The sequence below is a fragment of the Delphinus delphis genome, chromosome X (assembly GCF_949987515.2).
Source record: "Delphinus delphis chromosome X, mDelDel1.2, whole genome shotgun sequence".
Taxonomy (NCBI): domain Eukaryota; kingdom Metazoa; phylum Chordata; class Mammalia; order Artiodactyla; family Delphinidae; genus Delphinus; species Delphinus delphis.
Window position 1 is genome coordinate 27,178,455 of NC_082704.1, and position 12,089 is coordinate 27,190,543.

Here is a 12,089-nt window from a genome sequence, read left to right on the forward strand (position 1 = left end):
CTCCATCCGGGCTGTGTCTCTTTAGGTCATTAATCCCCCTTGAGTCAACACCAAGGTCCCAGAGAACAGGTACTGTGCAGCTATCCTTAGAGCCTCCCTCTGAGACAGGATGGGGGGAGAGGGTCAGAAGGGAGAAGGGACACGGGCACATGGGGAAAGGGACCAAGAAAAGAAACCAGAGGAACTCAGGATGTAGGGAAGAAGGCACACATCGGAAAACCTGGCTTGCAGCCCTGGCTTTGTCATAACTTGCTGTGAGACTTTGGGCGAGTCCTCCCACAAGGTCTTAGTTTGACAAGGTCTTGTCCTAATGTCCAAGGTTCCCTCCAGCTTGAACCTTGACAGCCTTCTATCCTAAAACTAGATGTCATGATACCCAACTCAACTACTTAAGTACAAAAGACTAGTCCAGATGTTGTGGGAGATGGTGGCTTGGACAAGGGGGTGAGGTCAGCAGTAGTAGTGGAAGGGCAGGGGTGGCTAGATGGCTGTCCTCTTCTTCAAGGTCAGGCCTGAGCTAGAGTTTGAAGCTGGGGGAGTCAGGAGGCCAAGAGGTGGAGGAGAAGACTATGCTGGGCAGTTGGGGAGAAGCTGGAGCTCCTGCTGACTTGCTGTCTAAGGGGAGCTCCTTTCACCTTCAGTTTCCCCTGTTAATTGAATGGGGTCTATCAGTCCGTTCAGGCTGCTATAACAAAACATCATAGACTGGGTGGCTTATAAACAACAAACGTTTATTTCTTACAGAGAAATTTATTTCTGGAGACTGGGAAGTCCAAGATCAAAGTGCTGGCAGATCCAGTGTCTGGTAAGAACCCTCTTCCTGGCTCAAGACAGCTGTCTTTTTTCTGTAGCCGCACATGGTGGAAAGGGGCAAGGGATCTCTGTGAGGTCTTTTATAAAGGCATGAATCCCATTCATGAGGAACCCTCATGACTTAATCACCTCCCAAAGGCCCCACCTCCAAATACCATCACATTGGGGATTAGGTTTCAACATATGAATTTTGGCGGGGGGGGGGGGGGGGGAGGGGACACAGTCTGTAGCAGGGTTCCAGGCATTAATTATCTGCCTGTCCCTTCTGGCGCCTGTGAGGAGGGATAATCTGTGGGGCAGGTAAAGAGATTTATATGAAAGGGCCATGAGATGGAAAATGATGACCTCTTAATTCAAAAATTTTATCCCTTTGACAAGTTTTAAAAATAGATATTGGTTATCCAAAATTGTCTTCCAGATGCAGATTTGGGCTGTGCCTTTGCTCCCTGGACCACCTCGACAAGTAAGCATTCCCTGGGTTGGCTTCCCTCCCTTACCCGCCATGGCAAGGAGGCAAGGAGAAGGCCAAGTCAGGCAGCGGGTTTCATTCAGTCCTGCAGACTTCGAGTGGAGTTGCTCTCATCAGGTGGCCCCTCCGGACAGCTGTGTGTGCCATGGCTAACCAGGAACTTAGGAAGGTTGAAAGCTGCCAGTGTGTTGCAGGGTGCAATGGTGCAAAAGGCAGCACCATCCACTCACTACCAGGCCACGTGAGAGTTTTACGTTGCATTTTCACATCAGGACTGCCTGTAGGATAACACCCAGTGGGTTTCTATTGAATACTGGAGAACATTACCACAATGCTTGTCCTTCCTTCTTTCTTTAAACAAACATTCCATTGGTATTCATTTGTGGACCAACTCACAAATCTCCTACTCAAAACTTCTTCTCCTCTGCCCTTAATGATTGAAGTTCCCTAGAACTTGACGATGAGGGGAGAGGAGAAATTGAGAACGCTTTTTCAGATGCCAATATTCCCTTTGAAGGGCTGGGTCCTTCAAACCTCCATTTATTTTGCCAGCATCCCCTCCTGGCTAAGGTTAACCAAGAAAAAGAGCAAGAGTTGATCCGCTCCTCCTTTTCAACTGACTTACAGCAAGTTTTCCAACTGGGCCCTGAGGATTCTCGCTGGGGCCCAGAGGAGAGAGCAGGCAGGGTTCGACTCTAGCTCCCCTCAACCAGGGCAACCTTGTGTCCACCTGTTTCATGTAGTGAGCTTTGGGGATGATTTCATTGAAGAAAGGCTTTCCCTTCCTTAAAATTAAAAAGTTTGAAAACTGTAGCAGTTTTCACCTCTTTTAACATATTTGCTGAGCATCTTCTATGTACCAGGCACTGTTCTAGGTATTGGAGATATATCAAAGCAGCACTTCGCTCCCAGGTCCTCCCTTATATATGGTGGCAGCTTTTCCCCACACATTCTTGTCCCGGCCTCCCAGGCCAACTAGAGGGCAAGGACTAGTGTCTTATGTCTTTCATTTCCTCCTCAGGGGACAGTATTTGAACAGACCGTACTGAACACTGCAGTGGACATTCTGACCCTACATGGGAGTGTGCAGAGGGACAAGAGGAAACCCAGCTAGAATATGTCATACCTTTGCCCTGGGTTGTTCACAGAGAGAGAGGGCATGCAGATAATTAAGGGTTAACAGTCCTACACTTGGGAAGGACTGGTAACAGCTCTGGGATGGAAGAATCCAGTCAAAGCCAGGGAGCTGCAGTGAGGAATGAGCGACACCGCCACACACACACACTCTCTCTCTCTCTCTCTCTCTCTCTCTCTCTCACACACACACACACACACACACACACACACACACACACACACACACACACTCACACTAAGCATGGAAGCTTGGCCAAAGCATTTACTTGTTCTTTACTTGAGTTTCTCATTTTATAAACTGGAGATGATCCATCGATTATGTAGTCCTTAGAGGAAAAAAAATTAGGCATGGTGGGCATTAAAGACATTGACATGAAAAAGGCTGCCCTTGCTATCTAGAGTAGCCAAAAAATCCAAAGCTAAAAGAAACTTTACAGATCAGCCCCGGTTTCACAAGTGAGGGAACCAAGGGCTAGAGAAGGCGAGCGACTTGCTGCAGGTCACAATGGGAGTTTGTGACAGAGCCAAGATTGGAAGCTAGGGCTCTTGCCTCTTTGTTTAAAGTTCTTTCCATGTGACCAGAAAGCTTCCAAAGGACACAGAGCGTCTCCCAAATAAATAAGAAATTATTTCAGATTTCCGAATTACAAGATTTGCCATTCAACAAATATTTACTGAAGAGATACTAGGTGCTAATGGAGCTGGCATTTGCGGGGCAATAAGAGAAGGGTAGGTCATGGTTTTTACCCTCCAGTAGCTAACTGAGGAAACAAGAGGCAAAGATTTGAAACAGTTAAGTAAAAATAACAAGCAGTATGTGAGAAGTGCCAAAATTGGGGGAACAGTGAGTCCAAGGGAGAGCTCAAAGGAGACAGAACGCAATGCTTCCCATCTCGTAGCAAAGGTTCCTTTAAGCTGAGTTGGAGAGGATTCACATAGAAAAGTTAAAGACAGCCCCGATGCTCAAATCAAGGGGGTTCCCTTCACCCTGGGGGCCACTTGGCCGGGAGAAAGGAGAAGAAATCCAAGTAAGCCAGGCTGGGCAAGGCCCAGGAATTTGTATTTTTAAAGGCCACCATGTGATTACCATGCTCAGCCAGGTTTGAAGTTCACCCGTGTAAAGGGTAACGCAGAATAGACTGGATAAGGGCACCCCACTCCTCTCCCTAGCGCACCCAGCTTCTCTGGGGGTAGGCACCAATAAATCTTGTCTACATTTTACTGAAGGGAAAACTGAGGGTCCAGAAACTTTCGATGATGTGTTCCAGGTCATTCAGTAAGTAGTGGGGACTCGGTTTCTTGCCAACCAGTAGAAACCGAAAGATCATAATACACCATCCCGAAGAAGATTTTGCTTCATTTCTCTGTAAGACAAGTCAGACCCGCTTGGTTAGCTAGAGAGTTCGTTGCCCAGAGTACAAAAAGGAGCAAGTCTCTGGAGCTGCCAGGTGTGTGGGACAGAGCCCAGGGCGACGGTAGTTGCTGGGAGATCAGAGTTCTAACTTTGCTGTGTGACTCAGCCCAAGCCACTTCCCCTCTCTCTTTGTCCTTCACCTATTAATAACGATGTCCCACGTCACGTTGGGATAGCTACCAGTGATGGAAAATGCACAGCGCGGTTAGTTCCGATGTGATTCCTGGGAACAGAAGGGATCCACAGCCATCTGCCGACTGTTGTGAGTAAAATATGTGCTGGCTGCCTTCGGAGCAGAGGCATTTTCTTCCCAGGAAGAGGGTGGGCTAGAGGCCTGAGGCTGGACTCTGCCCTCTTCAGGGGCATTGACCAATGCGAGGCTCTAGAGATCCTGGCAGAGCGCAGTCTGGTCTTAGGAGGAAAAAGAAAGAAAAGGCAGGTTATCTGGAGGGAAAGCAGCAAACATTCATCAGAAGGAAATTATCTGAAGACTTTGGCAGGACTGGGAAATGGGTAAAATCAAGGCTTGGATCTTCTTTTATAAATTGTGGTAAAATATCGAAATGTAAAATTTACCATTTTAGCTATTTTTAGGCGTACAGTTTACTCTTAAGGTCATTCACATTATTATGCAACCATTACCACCACCCATCTCCAGAACTTCTTTTCATTTTGCAAAAGCGAAACTCTGAACCCATTAAATAACAACTCCCCGTTCCTCACCCCCTCCAGCCCTGGCCAATCACCCTTCTATTTTCTGTCTCTGTGAATCTGACAACTTTTGGTATCTCAAATAAGTGGAATCATATGGTATTTGTCCTTTGGTGACTGGCGTATTTCACTTAGTATAACGACCTCAAATGTTCATTCATGTTGTAGCATGTGCCAAAACTTTTTCCTTTTGAAGGCGGAATAATATTCTCTTGTAGGCATATCCATTTATCCATCAGTGGACACTTGGATTGCTTCCACGTTTTGGCTATTGTAAATAATACTGCTATAAACATGAGTATACAAATATCTTTTCTAGACCCCGCTTTTACTTCCTTTGGAATATATACCCAGAAGTGGAATTGCTAGATATATGGTAATTCTATTAATTAATTAATTAATTAATTAGGTTGCACCGAGTCTTAGTTGCAGTAGGCGGGCTCCTTAGTTGCGGCTCACGGGCTCCTTAGTTGCGGCATGCATGTAGGATCTAGTTCTCTGACCAGGGATCGAACCCGGGCCCTGGGCATTGGGAGCATGGAGTCTTAACCACTGCACCCCCAGGGAAGTCCTGGTAATTCTAGTTTTGTTTTTGTTTGTTTGTTTGTTTTTGCGGTACGCGGGCCTCTCACTGTTGTGGCCTCTCCTGTTGCGGAGCACAGGCTCTGGAGGCGCAGGCTCAGCAGCCATGGCTCACGGGCCCAGCCGCTCCGCGGCACGTGGGATCTTCCCGGACTGGGGCATGAACCCGCGTCCCTTGCATCGGCAGGTGGACTCTCAACCACTGCGCCACCAGGGAAGCCCTGGTAATTCTATTTTTAATGTTGAGGAACCACCATACTGTTTTCCACAGTGGCTGCACCAATTTACATTCCTACCAGCAATGCATAAGGGTACCAATTGCTCCATAGCCTTGCCAACACTTGTTATTTTCTGTTGTTTCTTTTTATAATAGCCATCCTAATGGGTGTGAGGTGGCATACCATTGTGGTTTTGATTTGCATTTACCTAGTGACTTGAGCATCTTTTCATGTGCTTATTGGCCATTTGTACATCTTCTTTTTTTTTTTTTTTTTTGTGGTACGTGGGCCCTCACTGCTGTGGCCTCTCCCGCTGTGGAGCACAGGGTCCGGACGCGCAGGCTCAGCGGCCATGGCTCACGGGGCCAGCCGCTCTGCGGCATGTGCGATTTTCCCGGACTGGGGCACGAACCCGTGTCCCCTGCATCTGCAGGCAGACTCTCAACCACTGCGCAACAAGGGAAGCCCTGTACATCTTCTTAGGAGAAAGTCTTTTGCCCATTTTAAAAAAGGATTGTTTGTGGCTGAATGAAATTTTTCCATCTGCAACAACATGGATGGACTTGGAGGATATTATGCTAAGTGAAATAAGTCAGACAGAGAAAGACAAGTACTGTATGATCTCACTTCTATGTGGAATCTAAAAAGTACAACAAACTAGTGAATTTAACAAAAAAAAGCAGACTCACAGATATAGAGAACAAACTAGTTCCCTTTCCAGTGGGGAAAGGGAAGGGAGGAGGGGCAACATACGGGTAGGGGACTAAGAGGCACAAACTATTAGGTATAAAATAAGCTACAAGAACATATATAGTACAACACAGGAAATACAGCCAATATTTTATAATAACTATAAATGGAGAATAACCTTTAAAAATTGTGAATCACTATATTGTACATCTGTAACATATAATATTGTACATCAGTTATATTTCAATAAACAAATAAAAATTTTAAAAATCGGGTTTTTTTTTGTTGAGTTTTAAGAGTTTTCTATATATTCTGGATATTAATACCCTATCAAATATGTGATTTGCAAATATTTTCTCCCATTCTGTGTGTTGCTTTTCACTCTGTTAATAGTGTCCTTATCTGAAGACTTTGGCAGAAGTGGGAGATGATTAGAATCAGGGTTTGGATCATAAACTCGAAGTTTCTGGATTCAAAATCTGGCTATTTGCTATTGGGAAAGCTAATTAACCTCTTTGAGCTTGCCTTACTTTTTTCATCTGAAAAATGGGGATAATGCTTATAATAATACCTAGCTTGCTATAATGAGGAATAAATGAGATCACACATGTAAAATCTCACCGCAGAATCTAGCCCAGGTTAAATGCTCAGTAAGTGGTAGCCTTTATTAGTATTGGGCATAATAAGGAACCAGAATGATGTAATTGAAATGTGATATTAGTTACGATCAAATGGGTGAGTAGGCCAACAATATCAAATAACCGACCTGAGCACAGTAATATTACATAATACTTATTAACGCTGGTGTAACAAGTTGCGGTTTACAAAGCATTTATTTTTTTTCCCTTTTGCTTTTTTTAAAAATAGATCTTTATTGGAGTATAATTGCTTCACAATACTGTGTTAGTTTCTGTTGTACAACAAAGTGAATCAGCCATACCCATACTTATGTCCCCATATGCACTCCCTCTTGAGCCTCCCTCCCACCCTCCCTATCCCACCCCTCTAGGTCATCGCAAAGCACCGAGCTGATCTCCCAGTGCTATGCTGCTGCTTCCCACTAGCTAACTATTTTACATTCGGTATGTCGATGCTACTCTCACTTTGCCCCAGCTTCCCCCTCCCACCTGGTGTCCTCAAGTCCATTCTCTATGTCTACATCTTTATTCCTGCCCTGCAACTAGGTTCATCAGTACCATTGTTTTTTTAGATTCCATATATATGCATTAGTATACAGTATTTGTTTTTGTCTTTCTGACTTACTTCACTCTGTATGACAGACTCTAGGTCCATCCACCTCACTATAAATAACTCAATTTCGTTTCTTTTTATGGTTGAGTAATATCCCATTGTATATATGTGTCACATCTTCTTTATCCATTCATCTGTCGATGAACACTTAGGTTGCTTCCATGTCCTGGCTATTGTAAATAGAGCTGAATGAACATTGTGGTACATGACTCTTTTTGAATTATGGTTTTCTCAGGGTATATGCCCAGTAGTGGGATTGCTGGGTCATATGGTAGTTCTACTTTTAGTTTTTTAAGGAAACGCCATACTGTTTTCAATAGTGGCTGTATCAATTTACATTCCCACCAACAGTGCAGGAGGGTTCCCTTTCCACCACACCCTTTCCAGCATTTATTGTTTCTAGATTTTTTGATAATGGCCATTCTGACCAGTGTGAGGTGATACCTCATTGTAGTTTTGATTTGCATTTCTCTAATACTTAGTGATGTTGAGCATCTTTTCATGTGCCTCTTGGCCATCTGTATGTCTTCTTTGGTGAAATGTCTATTTAGGTCTTCCGCCCATTTTTTGACTGGATTGTTTGTTTTTTTGATATTGAGCTCCATGAGCTGTCTGTATATTTTGGAGATTAATCCTTTGCCTGAGGGTTGTCTTTTTGCCTTGTTTATGGTTTCCTTTGCTGTGCAAAAGTTTTTAAGCTTAATTAACTCCCATTTGTTTATTTTTGTTTTTATTTCCATTACTCTAGGAGGTGGGTCAAGAAAGATCTTGCTGTGGTTTATGTCAAAGAGTGTTTTTCCTGTGTTTTCCTCTAAGAGTTTATTTTTGTGTGTGGTGTTAGGTAGTGTTCTAATTTCATTCTTTTACATGTAGCTGTCCAGTTTTCCCAGCACCACTTATTGAAGAGGCTGTCCTTTCTCCACTGTACATTCCTGCCTCCTTTATCAAAGATAAGGTGACCATATGTGCGTGGGTTTATCTCTGGGCTTTCTATCCTGTTCCATTGATCTATATTTCTGTTTTTGTGTCAGTACCATACTGTCTTGATTACTGTAGCTTTGTGGTATAGTTTGAAGTCAGGGAGCCTGATTCCTGCAACTCCGTTTTTCTTTCTCAAGATTGCTTTGGCTATTCAGGGTCTTTTGTGTTTCCATATGAATTGTAAATTTTTTTGTTCTAATTCTGTGAAGAATGCCATTGGTAGTTTGATAGGGATTGCATTGAATCTGTAGATTGCTTTGGGTAGTATAGTCATTTTCACAGTATTGATTCTTCCAATCCAAGAACATGGTATATTTCTCCATCTGTTTGTCATCTTTGATTTCTTTCATTAGTGTTTTATAGTTTTCTGAATACAAGTCTTTCTCCTCCTTAGGCAGGTTTATTCCTAGGTATTTTATTCTTTTTGTTGCAATGGTAAATGGGAGTGCTTCCTTAATTTCTCTTTCTGATTTTTCATTGTTGGTGTATAGGAATGCCAGAGATTTCTGTGCATTAATTTTGTATCCTGCAAACTTACCAAATTCTTTGATTAGTTCTAATAGTTTTCTGGTGGCATCTTTAGGATTTTCTATGCATAGCATCATGTCATCTGCAAAGAGTGACAGTTTTACTTCTTCTTTTCCAATTTGGATTCCTTTTATTTCTTTTTCTTCTCTGATTGCCGTGGCTAGGACTTCCAAAACTATGTTGAATAAGAGTGGTGAAAGTGGACATCCTTGTCTTGTTCCTGATCTTAGTGGAAATGCTTTCAGTTTTTCACCATTGAGTATGATGCTTGCTGTGGGTTTGTCGTATATGGCCTTTATTATGTTGAGGTAGGTTCCCTCTATGCCCATTTTCTGGAGAGTTTTTAATCATAAATGGGTGTTGAATTTTGTCAAAAGCTTTTTCTGCATCTATTGAGATGATCATATGGTTTTTCTTCTTCAATTTGTTAATATGGTGTATCACATTGATTGATTTGCGTATATTGAAGAATCCTTGCATCCCTGGGATAAATCCCACTTGATCATAGTGTATGATCCTTTAAATGTGCTGTTGGATTCTGTTTGCCAGTATTTTGTTCAGGATTTTTGCATGTATGTTCATCAGTCATATTGGTCTATAATTTTCTTTTTTTGTGATATCTTTTTCTGGTTTTGGTATCAGGGTGATGGTGGCTTCGTAGAATGAATTTGGGAGTGTCTCTCCCTCTGCAATTTTTTGGAAGAGTTTGAGAAGGATCGGTGTTAGCTCTACTCTAAATGTTTGATAGAATTCGCCTGTGAAGCCATCTGGACATTGTTTGGCTCCCTTAGAAAAGCACAGGTCCTTTAGGGGGATGGTCTGTTTATATTTTCTAAACAGATAGGTCTATTTATATTTTCTATATTTTCTAATTCTTCCTGGTTTAGTCTTGGAAAATTGTACCTTTCCAAGAATTTGCCCATTTCTTCGTGGTTGTCCATTTTATTGGCATATAGTTGTTTGTAGTAGTCTCTTATAATCCTTTGTATTTCTGCAGTGTCAGTTGTGATGTCTCCTTTTTCCTTTCTAACTTTAATGATTTGCATCCTCTCCCTTTTTTTCTTGATGATTTAAACATTCACCATTCATTCAACAGGCTCCGCTGGAAACATAATGATGAGTAAGACAGTCCTGCAGAACTGAGTGGGAGAAACCAACAAGGCAAAAGGCCATTTCAATCAGGGTGATGAGTGCTAAGATGTCAGAAGCATGGGATGCTGGGGTGCACTGAGGAGGAGGAGGTCAGACTCCGGGACCACTTCCCCTACAGGATTACAGGGTTAGGGGGAGGATGGGGTGTGGGGAGGGGCTGAGTGTTCTAGATAGAGGAAAAAGCTACTGCAAAGGCTGGAGGTGAGAGAGGCTGGCTCATTGGGGAACAGCTACTAGTTTATTATGGTTGGAACCTGAGAGAGGAGCAGAGTGAGATAAGCCTGGAGAGGCAGACAGGTGCCCGACCATGAAGGGCCTTGTACACCAGGGCAAGGGTTTGGATCTTATCCTGAGAGTAATGAGAAGCTATTGAAGGGTTTTAAGCATATTCGCCATGTAACCGGCTTTGCCTTCTAGAAAGATCTCTTTGGATCAATGTGTAGAGTGGAATGAGAAGGACACAGCCTGGGGCAGACGAGGTAGAAAGATGAACTAAAGAAGGAACCATGAGGACAGAGAGAAGTGGAGGGTTCAAGAGACATCTAGGATAAAATGGAGCAGATACGGGGACTGATCGGATGACCTCAGCTGACTATTTGGGAATAACTCAGGTATTAGCATCATTCCTTCATTTGAGATGAGCCACAGAGGCTGAAGAAGGTTAAATGATTTGTACGAGGTCCCAGAGCCGGAAAGAATCTGATCAGGACTCTGTCTTTCCATCCTGACATCTCCTGTTCACTCCTCCGGAGTATGCTGTTAGCCGAGTTCCTTGATCTTTATGTGTAAATCCCCTTTCAGGAATTCAAGTCCTGTTTCTCCATTGACAGCTTTGCAGCATGTAAAGGTGTGAAGCCTTAGTTTATCTGAGTTTTTAATTGGTTGTCAATGTCCTAAGGCTTTACACCTTTGAGCTTTGAGATATTCTTTTCCCAAAAAAAGAAAAAAAAAGATATTCTTTTCCTTCCATTCCACTTAGTGTTTTTTTTCTGCACAAATCTTTTATTTATTTATTTTTTAAACATCTTTATTGGAGTATAATTGCTTTACAATGGTGTGTTAGTTTCTGCTGTATAACAAAGTGAATCAGCTATACATATACATATGTCCCCATACCTCCTCCCTTTTGCGTCTCCCTGCCACCCTCCCTATCCCACCCCTCTAGGTGGTCACAAAGCACCGAGCTGATCTCCCTGTGCTATGCGGCTGCTTCCCACTAACTATCTATTTTACATTTGGTAGTGTATATATGTCCATGCCACTCTCTCACTTCGTCCCAGTTTACCCTTCCCCTTCCACTTAGTGTTTAAACAGCAATCTGGAAGCAAATCTTTCCATCCCAGGGAGGTTCAAATGAAGAGTCCGGGGCTCAGAAAGAGTGAGCCCAAGTCCTAGGCTTGGCCACTAATTAGCTGTGCGATAGAGTCACTTTCTACAAACTCATAGCTGAAAACTCAGGGGAAGAGAATGAACAAATGCATAGTCACTCGGATTCAACAACTTTAGAATCTCTTAAAGTAAGTATACCTTCAAATTGTGAAAAGCCACTCTCTTGTGAATCTGTTTGGTAAAGTGAGTTTCTGACCCCATATGATGCTCATAGGTATTAGGGATTTTCCCTAAAACTCAACTGTTTGCTCACCAGGGAGTATGCCCCTGCTCTGTAGTTGCTGAGCACGGTGTTATCAGACTTAAACTGCCGACCAAAATGCACGGGTATGTTTGGTTTTCTCTCAGACACTTGTACTGCTAAGACTTTCTTTTTTGGTGGGGGGAGGTGCGGTTTTCTGTTATAAAACCAGCAGGAAGAGGGAAAATGAATGAAGAAGGTGAATTTACAGTTTATGGAAAAAGCCCACCATGCACTATGCCTATCCTGAGGCATGGAGGACACGGTAAAGGAGCAGTGTCTGTGAGGGGCAGGGCCCTGCACCCCAACCGTGAGATGACAAAACTATTCTTGCTTCAAACCCCACAAGCTAGGGGAGCCCGTGAGTGAAAAGGGGCCTTTGTCGGTGCCAGCTCAGCCGGGACCAGGATCCGGCAGGGCTGCAGCTCCTGATCAGCAGGAGGGATGGAGCCCTGATACTCCACGCCACTCCCAGGGGCTCCGGGTCACAGGCCTGTGCAGTGACCCCCTTGG